Consider the following 15730-nt stretch of genomic DNA (forward strand, 5'->3'; position numbering starts at 1 on the left):
TGCACTGCATCCATGGTTTGTTAAGAAACAACGTTTGGCAAAGGTGGTAGAGCGCTGTCTTATCTTGCTGGAGGTCACGAGTTCGATTTTGTCGGACCCCAACAAGTTTCTGGAGGTCACGAGTTCGATTCTGTCAGACCCCAACAAGTTTTACATAACCATTCCAGGGCCACTTGGCGGCCTTGGAGCTTGCCACATGTCGGCACCTAATTGGTCCTTAAGGTCCTGGATCAATATGTGATCACATGCGTAATGGATTCCTTGGCCTCTTCTCCATGAGCATAACATCTCTTTGGGTAGGATTTGAAGTTTTGCACAAGTCTTGAGTGGAGGGAAAGGATTGACTTGACCGTGTGAGTGAAGTTTAGGACCTTGTCCGCACCAGAGGTGAACATCATTTGTATCCGGTCTTATATATATCTATATCTATATATAATTTATGAATGCTACCTTAATGTCTAGTGTTACTTCTCATGTTGTATGAGATCGTGACTCATTGAAGCTCCTGCGCAAGCAAGATGTGTATCAATGGTATTTGCTTGATTGCCATTTGTTGTTGCTCTTGATGCCTTTTTCATCATTATGAGTGAGAGTTGAATGGGCACCTTGCATTCTTTACTTACATATGATGTCACGTAGTGGTGCTATGTGTTTTAGAGACTTGGTTGATGGAGCATTTGGTCTATTGATGGTTGACTTGATAGTTGGTTGCATTCCCTCACATCTTGGCTCATATCTTGAGTGGTGCACTTTGTGCACATATTTCTAGAGTGCCCTCTATATTTGGCCCATCGTATTGAGGAGGATTGATTATTTTTGTGCATGGTTTCACGGTTCACCTTGTGGTGCTTGGTTGGCTATTTTGTACTTTTTTTGGAGGGCTTCGCCTTCTATACTTTATAGCGCCCACCTTTCTTTGAGGGTTTTTGAAGTTGGTTTGGTCGAATGCACATGTATTTAGGTTTCTTTGCACATTCTTTGAGGGGGCACTAAAGTAGTTATACTACCATTTCTAATGTTTGCATGCCTAATGAGTTGGTTGACTCTCTCACCTAGTGGAGTGATTTGTTAATCATTGCAACATGGCACACTTATGGAGGCATAACTAACATTTGCACATTTATCAAGGGAGCCCACCTTTGGAGATGTATTTTAATATTTTTTGTGGTCCCAAAAGCCTCCTTTGCACACATTCCAATGGTGCTTGAGTTCTTTGGGGAGGATGAGTTGGCTATAAAGGCACATTAGTCAAGGCTAATGCACATTCCTTGAGAGTGCCCTAGCTCCCCTTTCTATTTTTAGCATTATTTTTGGCATCCCAAGGAAAAATAATTACCTTCCTTATTCATTGCTCTCTTGACATAGCCTTAATATGTTTTTTATTGGTCACGGTTTGGAAGGTAAGCCTCTTGAAGAGTGCTCCAGGGAGAATGAAGATAAGTGGCACAACAAACTATCATACTTGGTTAAAGAAGCATTACACAATAGGGTGCCTTTCATGAGAGGTTGGTTGAGAAATCTATAGGGCAGAAGTTAGGATGATTTCTCTTTCTATGATAACTGCTTGTGATATCTTTTTACTTTTTCTTATTTATTAGCTTCTCTTATTATTATGTTTGTTCTTATCATCAAACAACTACCAAAACAAGAAGAACAATAGTACACAAGAACACATGATATAGGTTGCAAGCCAGGGCCAAAATCTCTCCACTTGAGAGGAAAACCTGTAAATCTCTTCTCTTCTTATAGATTCTTCAATTGACGAATTTCAAGACCTCTAGACCAAGACCAATACCCTTCCAAGACCAAGTTTGACCTCTCCAGATGATGTGCTTCCTTTGTCCAAGTCAAACCTTGTCAAATCTCTTCCAGCAACACAACGTCGACTCCCAACTTAAGAATTTCGGCCTCTACTGCAGGTCTGAAATTTTCATGCCCCTGCAACTGCTACTGCCTCCACACGTTAGCGAAATTTAGGCTTCCAAGGCCTCCCAACAACTTTTCTTGCCTTGCTTCCTTGTCTAGGGCTAGTAGGTGACCTATTAGGCCCTTCTTCCAACAACTTTGATCCTCTTCCAACAGATAGAGAATTTTGACCTTGAAGCAGCAAACCCTAGTCTTCTTCGCACATGTGAGAGAGAATTAGCCCAAAAACATTTTTTCTTCGTCATTCTTCTTCTTTGCTAGCCTTCTTGTGCTTCTCCTTTTCTTGTATGAGTGAGAAGTGAATGTATCCCAAGGAGGCCGAGTTGTCTCCTTTATATAGGCTTCTTAAGGTGGACGTGGCTCCTCAAAATAGGTCGACTTCTTAGTTGCCAGGCTGACTTGGTCTTGAAGGGTATTTTGACACTTTTAAATATAAAAATAATTCTTTTTACAAATTTACAATGTGCCCGAAGGGGTCTTCAACTTATGACAATGACTCTTTTGACTTCTTGACCTAGGACAAACCCTAGAAGCACTCAATGGGTGCTTGACCTGTAAAATAAAAGACTTTGAGCATGAAACCCATGCTCAAAAATAATGATAATAAATTTTCTTTCATTTTACAAATTGTAAGAATCAAAAGTACATTTCATATTTATGAAGACCGAACCTAGTTACACATAATTCAACACTCCCTCTTAACTAGGGAGGTATTCATAAATGGTACATGGACCTTCTCAATCTGAAGAGCTCTCATAAGAATAGTTGGATTGGTAACCCATCTATTTAGCATCATAACAACCAACATTGTCACATAACAAGGCCTTGACTAACAACTCTATCTCTCCATAAGATTAGAGCACAATGCTGGTGAGACCAATGATTTATAAGCACCATCATCATTGTCTCTCAAGGCACATACTCCACCGGTGTGTTCAAAGAGTATGTCCTTCTAGGACTATTCTAATCTTGGATAGCTAGTCCTCAAAGAATATCGGTCTTTGACTACTCTTATCTTCGATGCCCTACCTCATCCTCAAAGAGCATTGAATGGCAGATGCTTACCCAATCCTCCATTCTCTCTTCCCAAATGAAAACAATAATGATGTGCCTATCTCTCCCTCTCAACTAGGGGGGATATATCAACCAGACCAAGATTGTCTCTCAAATACACAAGCTTCTTATTAGGAAGAGATTTTGTCAATATATCAACTACATGTTCACCAATCGTAGCTGCAATACACCATCTTGTACTAGCTACTGAATGTAGTGATACTTGTTGTTTATATTCTTTGTCTTTCCATGAAACACTAGGTCTTCAGACAATCTTATACAATCGGTGTTATCACAATGTATTGTTGTAGGGTCAATTTTTCTTCAAACAAGTTGGACAACAACTTCCTTAACCAGACAACTTCCCTTCTTACTTCACAGGCTACATTGTATTCAGCCTCAACGCAACTCAAAGCAACCGATTCTTGCTTTTGGCTCATCCATGAGACCACGGAGGATCCCAAACTGAAACATCCTCTTGTAGTGCTTCTTCCATCCTGCTCACTACATCCCCTATCAGAATCTGTATATCCGATCAAGTGGACATTAATCCTCCTATCATATTTCAAGCAGTAGTGGATTTTTCCTTACAGATATCTCAGAATGTGCTTGGCTGCTATCCAATGATCATGCTTTGGCTCCACTTGGAACTGATTGAGAACATTCAATGCAAAACATATGTTTGGTCGAATATTCACCAAGTACATCAGTGAGCCAATCAATTGTCTATACTTGGTCGGATCCACTGGGCTCGATTCATAACTCCTTAGCCTTTTCAAGTTTGTGATCATGGGGGTTTTCATAGGTTTCCATCATGTCAAACCTCTTCAACATTTCGATCACATACTTTCCTTGACCTAGGTAAATCTCATCAGGTCCCTGCCAGACTTCCAGTCCCATATAGTAGTGCATCATCCCAAGGTCCTTCATATCAAATTTTGCTGCTAATTGTTTCTTGCATTCATGGATTCAACCTTCTACACCTGTCAAGAGAAGATCATCCACATATATAAGAATGATTACGGGCTCATTCTTCACAACCTTAATATAGAGATTCAGATCAACAAAACTTTTTGTGAAGCCCAATCTTTGTAGGTGTGCATCCATCCTTGCATACCATGCCCTTGGTGCTTGCTTAAAGCCATATAGTGCCTTCTTCAACCTGCAAACATAAGCCTCTCTATGTTTGGCTTCAAATCCCATGGGTTTCTTTATATAGACTTCTTCATCAATTGTGCCATTCAAGAATGCAATCTTGACATCCATTTGATGAATGTTCCATCCCATTGATGCTTCCAAAGAGACCAGTGAGCGTATAGTTGTATACCTTGTTGTTGGAGCAAATGTCTCTTCATAATTGATGCCTTCTTGTTGAGAGAAGCCCCTAGCCACAAATCTTGCCTTATACTTATCAATACTTCCATTTGCCGCATGTTTAATCTTGTAAAGCCATTTGGAAGTCACCACAAATTTGTCTTCAGGCCTAGGTACGATCTCCCAAACCCCATTCTTCATTATCGATTGATATTCTTCATTCATGGCATCTTGCAATTCTTGGTGATTGACAACTTCTTCAAAGGTGGATGGCTCTGCTTCTATTAGTTTTGTCATATATGCTGCATATCCATAATATCTTTTGGGGTTCTTGCTTTCTCTGAATGTGCCTTTAGCTTCTCCATGTCCCTCTGCATCTAATAGAGTAGATTTCAATCAGTTAGGTCTCTTTCTAGTTTCGAGGATGACCATAGGTTGTATGGGTTTACTGGACCTTCATCTTCATGATTTGATTCTTCTTCCTCCCTAGTACCTTCCTCTTCAAATACAAGAAGTTCTTCATCATCAGAGTCCATAGGGAGATCTTTTGATTTCTTGAATGCAATACTTTCTATTCGGTGTCCTGTTATGTAGATCCTATAGGCCTTAGAAGAGTTACTATAGCCAACAAATGTTCCCTTCATGCCTGAAGGATCCAACTTCTTTCTCTTGTACTTCGGTATATGAATATAGATAGGTTACCCAAAAATTCAGAGATGATCTATGCTTGGTTTCTTCCCAGTGAAAGCTTCTTCGGGAGTCATGTTATCTAGTGACCTGTGTGGACTTCGATTTTATATGTATACAACTTCTTCGGGAGTCTTGGTAGCTTCACCCCACAAAAATTTCGGCAAATCTTGATCATGTAACATGGCTTTTACACTTTCTACAATGGATCAATTCTTTCGTTCCACAACTCCATTTTGTTTGGGATTATATGGGACTATTGACTCCCTCTTAATCCCAGATTCCTTACAGAAGGCTATCATTTCCTTTGATGTGTATTCTCCTCCATTATCAGACCTTAAATTCTTGATTCTCCTTTTTGTAAGGTTTTCAACTTCAGCTTTGAATTCTTGAAATTTGATGAATACTTCATCCTTGGATTTCATTAAATAAACCCAAGTTTTCCTTGAATGGTCATCAATGAATGTTACATAGTATAGATGACCTCCAAGAGACTTTGGAGTCATAGGACCTGTTAGGCCAGGCAGTAACTCCAATAGGCAGTAAAACTGATTCGATTCATTTCATTAGGTATGCTATTGTTATATACAAAAGGGCGTGACTGCTCAGTTCATCTCCTGATGACTGTTCACATTCCTAATTTAACTATTTACATAAATTCACCCAATCGCGAGGATTAGGTGTCAACATTCCCCCCCTCCCCTTAATCTGAAGGGATGTTGGTGATTCCAAGCATCGTTTTGAATCTTTCAAGCTTTTCTCTTCCAAGCGCTTTGGTGAAGATGTCTGCAATTTGCTCATTTGTGGAACAATGACGGAGATGGATTGTTTTGGCCTCAACATGATGTCGGATCAGATGATATTTAGTATTGATGTGCTTTGTTCGATCATGGAACTTTGGGTTCTTGGCCAACTTTATTGCAGAGGTGTTGTCAATCATGAGTGGAGTTGATTGTACTTATTTTACCTGCAAATCTTCAAGAATTTTCCTGAGCCACACAATTTCTTTTGTTGCTTCAGCTACTGCCACGTATTCTGCTTCTGTTGTGGAATTTGCTGGAACTGATTGTTTGCGTGATCTCCAGGAGACAGCTCCTGATCCAAGACTCATAGCATATCCTGAAGTAGATACCCCAGTTTCTTTGTCTCCATCGAAGTTTGAATCAGAGTATCCGATCAAACTGAAGTCATCCACCTGTGTGTACTTGATTCCAAAGTCTTGAGTTCCCTTCAAGTACTTTAGAACTCTTTTTGCAGCGGACCAATGTTCCTCACAAGGCTTTTGCATAAACCTGGAGAGGATTCCAACAGCAAATGAAATGTCTGGTCTGGTAGTAGTAAGGTAGTTGAGACTTCCTACAAGCTGTCTATACTTTGTTGCATCCTCAAATTCCTTTCTTTCAATAGATGTGAGCTTTAAGTTTTGTTCCATTGGAGTAGTAAGAGGATTGCACTCTGTCATGCCAAATCTGTTTAACAAATCTCCAATGTATTTCTTTTGAGAAAGAAATATGGACTTTGGATGTTGGGTTACTTCAATGCCAAGATAGTAATGAACATAGCCCAAATCAGTCATTTCAAAACTTTTCCCCAATTCCTTCTTTATGGATGCAATGTAGCTTCCATTGTTCCATGTCATTAAAAGATCATCTACATATACCACAAGATATACAACTGTTTTGCCAACTTTCTTGACAAATAAAGTTGCATCATCAAGATCAAAATGATTGAAGTTGAGTTTCAGAAGATGCTCAGTTAGTTTTTCATACCAGGCTCGCGGTGCTTGTTTGAGGCCATACAAGGACTTCACAAGTTTGCATACTTTATGTTCATGTCTTTTCACAGCAAATCCTTCAGGCTGGGACATAAAAACATTCTCTTTTAGATCTCCATTCAAGAAAGCAGTTTTTACATCCATTTGATGGACTTTCCAACTGTTTTGAGCTGTTAGTGCAAAGAGTGTTCGGATGGTGGCCCATTTTGCTGTGGGGGAAAAAGTCTCCTCATAATTGACCCCTTCTTTCTGTGCAAAACCTTTTGCCACAAGCCTAGCTTTGTGCTTGTCAAGTGAGCCATCAGCTTTGTACTTGTTCTTGTAGACCCACTTGCAGCCAATTGGTTTGGTTCCAAATGGAGGATCAACCAGCTTCCAAGTGCCGTTCTTTATGAGGGCATCATACTCCTTTTGCATCGCTTCTTGCCATTCATCATGAGAAGCAACTTCTTTAAAGGAAGTTGGTTCAAAATCTGTAGACAAGTTCAATTCACAATCATAAGAAACATCCAGATCAACAGGTGAATTAGAGTCATCTACATCACCTCCATTTTGCCGGTTTGAATTTTTGGTTCCTGTTTTTCCAATTTCATCAGGATGAACACTTTCAAGTGTCTTCGTCAGCCACTTTGGGGGACCTTTCTGAGATGGTCCAGGCTGCTTTGTTGATTGAGTTGGGACTGAATCAAGATTGAGTCTCCCAATTCTATCAATTACATCACTTAAAGCATCATCCGTTGTTGGAGTTTCATGCGGGGGAGAGTGTTCTTCAGAAGAAGATTCCACATGTTGATCTAGTATAGGAATCCCCCCTTCAAGATGTGGAATCTGATTATCAAATTCTTGAAATGATTTTGTTTTTGCGAATCTATCCAAGCGATCAAGTTGCCGCTCAACAACATTGTCAAATTTGGATGATTCAAGAAAAATTACATCTCTAGATACAACAAAATTTTTATTGACTTCATCATAGAGACAATATGCTTTGGAGGTGTTTGAATACCCCAGGAAGATTCACTTACGACTTCTAGCACCAAGTTTGTTTCTATGTACCTTTGGTATCAAAGCATAACAGGTGGAACCAAAGACCCTGAGATGTTTTACCGAAGGAACATATCCATACCACAATTCATAAGGAGTCTTGTTTCTTATAGCATTAGATGGACATCTATTCTTTATATATGCAGCACATAGAACAACATCAGCCCAAAACATTATCTTTACATTTTTGAAGAAAAGCATGGATCGTACCATATTCAAGATTGTTCTATTCATTCTTTCAGCTACACCATTCTGTTGGGGATTAAGGCACAGTTGTTTGATGTTTGATCCCATGTTGGCGAAGATAGTTTTCAAATTCATTTGATGTATATTCTTTTCCATTATCAGTGCGAATAGACCCAATATGAGATTGTGCATCATTTTCAATCCATTTATGAAAATTCTTGAATGTTTGAAAAGCATCAGATTTGTTCTTCAATAAATAAACCCAACACATTCTGGGGTAGTCATCAATAAATGTCATGATAGATTTATTTCCATTTGCAGAAGGAACAGGCATTGGACCACATAAATCTGAATGAATGAGTTCAAGCTTCCTATGTGCTCTTGAATGTGAGTCATGAAAAGACTGTTTGCTATGCTTTCCTAGAATGCAAGCATCACATTGCTTATGTTTCCTAGGAATTGTAGGCAAACCAGCAACACCATTTTTCTTCAATAAGCGGAGACTGTCATAGTTTAAATGTCCAAATCTAGCATGCCATAATAAACTTGATGGAAGTGTACCTTCTTCATGATAGCTTCCAGTCTCAGCGAGACAGCTGCTAGAGGCTATGGAAGCAGCTGGATGATGCCTATGATGCCAGAGAACGACGTCTTTCAATGAAGGAGGAGGATCTTGCCAGGCGAGAACGGGCTGTTCGAACTCGGGAAGAACTTTTTACACACTGGATAGCACAGGCACAAGTTGAAAGATTGGAAATTGCTTATATGAGGTAGCAAGCTATAATGGACATGGAGAGGCCGAAGAGTATTATTGACCGGAGGGGGGCTCTGATTAATTCACCGCCCAGTACAGGTCGATCACTGTTTTATATAAAACAAGGTGCATCTGCTGGGATAAATCCGTCTCGACAAGTTCTTGGCATTTCCTAGAAAGTCGAATGCTGTATTCTTGGCATTTGAAAAATGCAAGGTTAATTGCGTCCGCAGTATACTCAGCTTTCACCTGAGAGACTTGGGTTCAAGTGCCGATAGTGGAAAGAGATCACAGAATCATTTTTTTTTTTTTGTCGAGGCAATGCTCCATAATCGGCTTGCCCAGGGCTCTGGATACCTGATTCAAAAGCCACGACAGTCGCAACAGCAGTTTCAAGGGAATATGGCAGACATAATTTGAATGTAACTGATAGACAGCGTTCAGAGAATATGAAACGTTTATGGAGTCTGAGCGTATTCAAATAAACAGGGCGCAGGAATCATAAATAGAATATGTCAGGGCAGCGCAGGTGTGGCAGACAGAACGCAGGTATGGCAGACAGAATTATATGGAGAGCAGAGGAGCAGATCAGGAGTTACAAAGACATAAAGGCTAAACAGGGAGCTGGCTCTGATACCATGTCAGGCCAGGCAGTAACTCCAATAGGCAGTAAAACTGATTCGATTCATTTCATTAGGTATGCTATTGTTATATACAAAAGGGTGTGATTGCTCAATTCATCTCCTGATGACTGTTCACATTCCTAATTTAACTATTTACATAAATTCACCCAATCGTGAGGATTAGGTGTCAACAGGACCACACACATCGGAATGAATGGGATCCATAATTTCTTTTGACCTTGAAGCACTACTTCCAAATGGCCTCTTCGTGTTTTTACCCAATGCACATCCCTTGCATACTCCTTCATGATCTTCTTTTAGTTCGGGGATGCCATTCACTATTAAATTTAGGGTTGGTAAGATTTTGTTGTGAAGATGACCAAATATTCTATGCCAAAGTTCACAAGGGCTAACTTCAATGTGAACCAAAGCTTGAGCGAGGGGAGTTAACAATCTATAAAGTCTTTCTTCATGGATCCCATCAACCTTGCATCTTCTATGCTTGAGTTTTTACCCCATACTACAACCTTTCCATCTATGAAAGCAATTCCGTCTCCCTTATCTTCCAGACATGAAATGGAAAGAAGATTCTTATGCAAACCTGGAACAAACAAGATATTGTTAAGATGAATATTTCCTCCATTCTCCAACGTTAGCGAGGTAGATCCAATTCCTCTTAAAGGGTAGCTCTTGTTGTCACCAAGCTCAATGCAATAAGAGGACTTTCCTCTTGACAATGTTTTTAGTAGCTTGTGTTGCCTAGTCATATGTCTTGATGCTCCACTGTCGATTACTCAGATATTCTCATCTTCAAAGGTGCCAGTGAGTGCTGAGAATAGTCCTTCGTCCTTTGTAGATGTCTTGGTCACTTCCTTCTTAAGCGAAAATAAGAGATCCCATACTTCTTTGATGCCCTTCTTGAGATGACTTGCTACCTTCATACACTTCTTTAGGAACTTCTTCAATGTAGTAGAGATTTTCATTATGCCCTTAGCCAACCTTAGCTCTGATACCATGTTGAGAAATCTATAGGGAAAAAGTTAGGATGATTTGTCTTTCTATGATCACTGCTTGTGATACCTTTTTACTTTTTCTTATTTATTAGCTTCTTCTCTTATTATTATGTTTGTTCTTATCATCAAATAGCTACTAAAACAAGAACAATAGTACACAAGAACACAAGGTATAGGCTGCAAGCCAGGGCCAAAACCCCTCCACTTGAGAGGAAAACCCATTTTTTTTCTCTTCTTATAGATTCTTCAATTGACGAATTCCAAGACCTCTAGACCAAGACCAATACCCTTCCAAGACTAAGTCCAACCTCTCTTGATGATGTGCTTCCTTTGTCCAAGTCAAACCCATTCAAATCTCTTCCAGTAGCACAACTTCGACCCCCAACTTCAGAATTTCAGCCTCTATTGCAGGTCTGAAATTTTCGCCACCCTGCAACTGCTACTACATCCACACATGTGAACGAAATTTAGCCTTCCAAGGCCTCCCAGGAACTTCACTTGCTTTGCTGCCTTGTTTAGGGCTAGTAGGTGACCTATTAGGCTCTTCTTCTAGCAACTTTGATCCTCTTCTAGCATATAGAGAATTTCGACCTTGAAGCAGGAAACCCTAGCCTTCCTTCTTCACACATGTGAGAGAGAATTAGCCCAGAAACATCTTTTCTTCGTCCTTCTTGTTTTCTAGCCTTCTTGTGCTTCTCCTTTTCTTGTATGAATGAGAAGTGAATGTGTCCCAAGGAGGTCAAGTTCCCTCCTTTATATAGGCTTCTTAAGGTGGACGTGGCTCCTCAAAATAGGTCGACTTCTTAGCTGCCAGGCCAACTTGGTCTTGTAGGGTATTTTGACACTTTTAAATACAAAAGTAATTCTTTTTACAAGTTACAATGTGCTTGAAGGGATCTTCAACTTATGACAATGATTCTTTTGAATTCTTGACCTAGGACAAACCCTAGAAGCACTCAATAGGTGCTTGACCTCTAAAATAAAAGACCTTGAACATGAAATGACGAAACCCATGCTATAAAAATAACAATAATAATTTTTCTTTCATTTTACAAAATACAAGAATCAAAAGTACATTTCATATTTATGAAGACCGAACCTAGTTACACATTTTTCAATAAGTTTGACATTTGGCACCAAGACTCATTCCAAGCTTCTTCCATACATATTTTATTATATTTGGAGGAGCACCCTCCCAGAAGAGATTTATTGTGCACGTAATTTAATAATTGTCTGAGAGAAGTGGATTTAGAATGCATGAAATGATATTTTATTGTTAGGAGGTTAAGCAGGTTAAACTAGATTCTACGAAGGTTTAGCTTTCTGCTGCAAAGGGCTTCAATTCTAGGAAAAATATGTTGTCTAATGAAGGTTCTTGGCTGAGGTGTTGCTAAGTCTTTTTCCTTGCTGATTTTTATAATTAAACTAGTTAATTTTTTGCCATCATTTCAGTGAAAGTTAGGGCAGATTTCTTGTTTGTAGACAATTCACCCCTTTCTTGTCATGTATATGAGTATTAAGGAGTGCCTTTGTGAAGGCCCAGTAATTTACTGCAATCTGAAATAGCATTCATAGGGAGATTTTAGCATGTTGTAACTTGTAACAACATCTTTACTATTTAATATAAAGCCAGCGTTTTTTTCTTCTAAAAAAAAGAACTTGTAACAGCATCACGAAATATCATTCGTTGGAAGATTTTAGCATGTTGTAACTTGTAACAGCATTATCTAACCCCTTCCATACATATTTTTTGAACCCTCCTGCCTTATATGCAGTAGTCGTGGTCTACTGTCCTATCCATTTTCTAAAGTTTATCATACAGTTCAATTAGGCACAGCCCACTTGTGCGGAAGGAGAACTGGCCTAAAGTGAGAGAGTACGTAGTTGTGGTGACAGTGGGCAACTCATCTTAGTTCCCTTAAGGTTACACTTGTGTTTTAGGGCTTTACCACTTAAAATGCAGGTTTGAGAGGCAATGGCCATCATCCACCACCTATCAAGAGCTGAAATGCGGAGTACATGGTACAATCATATGGTCCAACTTAATGCCCTCGTATGGGTAGCACACTAGCCACCTCTTTTGAGTTACTGAACCCTGGGGGGCTTAAAGCAATGCCTTGCTTTTACCAACTTAGCTCACCTCTTGACATTGGTCTTGTATCATATGCATAATCTCATCGAACTCTGTCTGAACACCATATGATCTTTAAGCCTTGAAATATTTTTTGAAAGGCCTGTTTTTATTTTAAAGATTTAGAGTTGGATTAAGTGGTATATTTGTAGGTTTGCTCAAAGTGGGAAAAAGGGGTTTATACTATCATAGTTCAATTTTGCATTGATCGTATCTGAATTGGATTTTTCTTTGTTCCACATAGCATCATTTATAAATAGAAGTAAAGGAAAGAGCTCAAACAAAAATCTAATGAACATTTTCCATGTTCTGTAGCATCCATTTCTTTATAATCTTGCTTCTGATTTCTTTTGATCACCTGCTGCATAAAATAAGTGATGAACTGGAGTAATTGAATAGAGCAGGTAAGGGAGCTCTGTTATAGGCCCCTCTAATCGAAATGAGAGATTTAATTCTGAGGTGCAAAGGTTAATTCTGATACCTGTGTATAAATACCAGGACCTCCGGGAGGAATGGCTAGATTTAGGAGGAATTCAATATCTTAATCAGTCTGCGATTGAGTGAGACTAACAGCAAGTTTTAAGATAAGCTTCAAGTTTCAAGTTAAGCTCTGATAAAATGAACTCAGCCTGACAATACCAGAGGTCGAAGGAAGGGAACAGTTCACTGTTAGCAATAAATATACTAAGTATAGATAGATCCCAGACTCAACAGAAATAATCATGAAATAGGCGAAGTTGAACTGAAATGCTAGAACGACCTTTAAGGTTAGCAAGATATTTGCAGGGAAGATATAATCCAGGTGCAAAATTGAACTCTCTAATCAGGAGAGATCTGACAAACTAAATTTTGGGTTGATTTAATTGTACAATGACCTTTTGTCTTTGAAAAAAAAATGACAATGGATACTAACTAGCAACTACAAACTTGGAATATGGCTGTGAAAAGGAAAGATACCTAAGTGGATATTTTTTCCTCTGAATTTTCTCGACAAGTTGCTTGTGCAGCAAGTGTGTCCTTCCCCAATCTGGGAATATTACAATGCAAAGTAGCTGGCTTACAACACCTGAGGAAGATCCATTGACTGATAGCCATTCGCAGCGGGGGTTTTTGTATTCTATAAAAGTCGCCTAGGACTTGCACCTAGCACCAAATACTATAAGTGGCTTGCTTGCATGGGTGATTCCACGAGAGGCAAAATGCTTCTCTTGGGATTTGAACCTTGTTGGGGCTGTGAAAAACCTCCACTTTGTTATCTTACCAAGCTGCTATTGAGAAGAAAATTTAATAACCAGGGAATTTTTCAAGGATTTAAATATTTTCCTATATGTAGTATTGCAGGCAACTATTCTGGTTCAAAAATTCATACGTATGGAATGTAGGCGAATGTTCAATAAAAAACCATGTAATTTACTATTAAAATTGGTAAATGTATGGTGAATATCATCTATTTAATCATATATATGTAAAAGATAGTCGAATTTTTAACCAAATTGGCGAATATTTTTTTCCAGAAAATGTCCCAAAAATAGTTCGTTTGCAAAATTTTCCCTATTAATAGCAATGAATGGATTTTCAAACTATGAGATTGAGGCAAGAACATGCCACGCTTTCTAATTGTTCTTTTGAAATATATATGTTTCCATGCATGTGGTGGTTGCAAGTAGCCTGATAATGTTCTATTTCCAATTATTTTTCTTTCTCCTCTTTTATGTTCCTTTTCTAATGTCTTTAACACTTGTTTCTAATGTCTGTAGGGAATACTGTAACAGAAATGGCAGATAAATCTACAGACAGTGGGGGAGAGCCTATTAATGAGCAGGTTGTTGCTAACCGCTGGAGTGTCTTGAGAACTGAACTCAACCAGCTTTACTCTAAGATTACAGAGTTGGAGATGGAATTGAGCGAGCACTCACTGGTTATTGGAGCAATTCAACCTCTGGACCCCACAAGAAAGTGCTACAGAATGATTGGTGGGGTTTTGGTGGAGAGGACAATTGCAGAGGTTCTACCTGCTGTACAGAGGAACAAAGAAGGCTTGCAGGAGGTGATTGCTAGGCTTACAGAGGCATTACAGAAGAAGAAAAAGTTGATAGCAGATTATGAGGCTAAATATAAGATCAAGATTAGGAGAGGAGAAGATGAGATCCAAAATGAGGGAGAACGAAAAGAAAGTTCAGCTCAAGGGGTTCTTGTGGGTCCAGCGTGAATCGCAAAAAATGATGAATAGTGTTCTAGAGTATTTGCAATTTTTCAGTGGTTAGGTTCTCTTCTGCTAGTTGCTTTTTTTAAAAACTATTCACTAGTTAAAATTTGGACAAGATCGATGATCTAGATATCTAAAGCAAGGCCACACTTTTTAAGTTGACGAGTATCGCCATGTTACTATGAGTAACCTTTGTTGGATCTCCCTAAAATATTGTTTCATTTGCCTTGCATCATGTAAATGACCTGGACATGTAATTGGTCATTTCATTGCTTGTGTTAAATATTTCTGTGATTGTGTCCGAGGAAGCCAATGAAAGAAACTGGTGATATTTATGGCAGTTTTACATTACATGAATAGTATATTGCAGCAGCAATCATATTTCTCAGCATTCAAACATATATTGTTTTTTTATCAAGTTGTTTCTTTCCTACGCTACGGTGGTTTTACAAATTAGACTAGACAAACTAGAAGTGAATTTCCTCCGAGTATTTTAGACTCTGAAAGTTATTAGTTTAATTGAAAATTGATATGCTAAATTAGCCCCAAAGAGAGTTAAGGGCAGGCAGCTAAGCTATTGCGATCTGTTAAAAAATTTGGGACAGTGGCATTATTATTATTTATACTTTCCTTTTTTCATGTCGGCTTATGGAATTGACAGCAGAAACAAAATTGCAGTGAGACTCAAGGGTCAGTTAAGGATGATTGTGTATAACACTTAAAACACCCTGTATCACTTTCCTTTTTTTCTATGTTCACTCCACTTTTGATACTATTTGGTCCATTTCTCTATTTGCCCCCTTTGTTTATTTTTTTTTCCTATGCTCTAATTCCTATGTGTTGGACACAATCCTTCAGGATTTTGTGTTTGTAAATAAATTACAAGTAGATGAAATATGAAGAATCATAGGTGGATAGCAAGAGACTCAGATCTTGGAAGAAGAGTCACTCAGATCTTGGAAGGAGACACCAAAGGTCGTTTCCATTGTATTAAATACAATTTCATGTTAATGCAAGATTTG

General features: G+C 38.8%; 1 pseudogene across 1 annotated transcript in view; it reads left to right on the forward strand.

Annotated features, from left to right (window-relative positions):
• The window catches only part of LOC149198253 (prefoldin subunit 2 pseudogene), a 79054-nt pseudogene extending 63947 nt beyond the window's left edge, over positions 1 to 15107 (forward strand). The window contains exon 2 of the transcript XR_016254800.1: positions 14260 to 15107. The product of XR_016254800.1 is annotated as a prefoldin subunit 2 pseudogene (transcript). The remainder of the gene's footprint in view (positions 1 to 14259) is intronic.
• Positions 15108 to 15730: the final 623 nt, after the last annotated feature.

Source organism: Pinus tabuliformis, chromosome 2_2 (assembly GCF_031772625.1).
Source record: "Pinus tabuliformis cultivar Carrire ecotype Pingquan chromosome 2_2, CPIR1, whole genome shotgun sequence".
Classification (NCBI taxonomy): Eukaryota; Viridiplantae; Streptophyta; class Pinopsida; order Pinales; family Pinaceae; genus Pinus; species Pinus tabuliformis.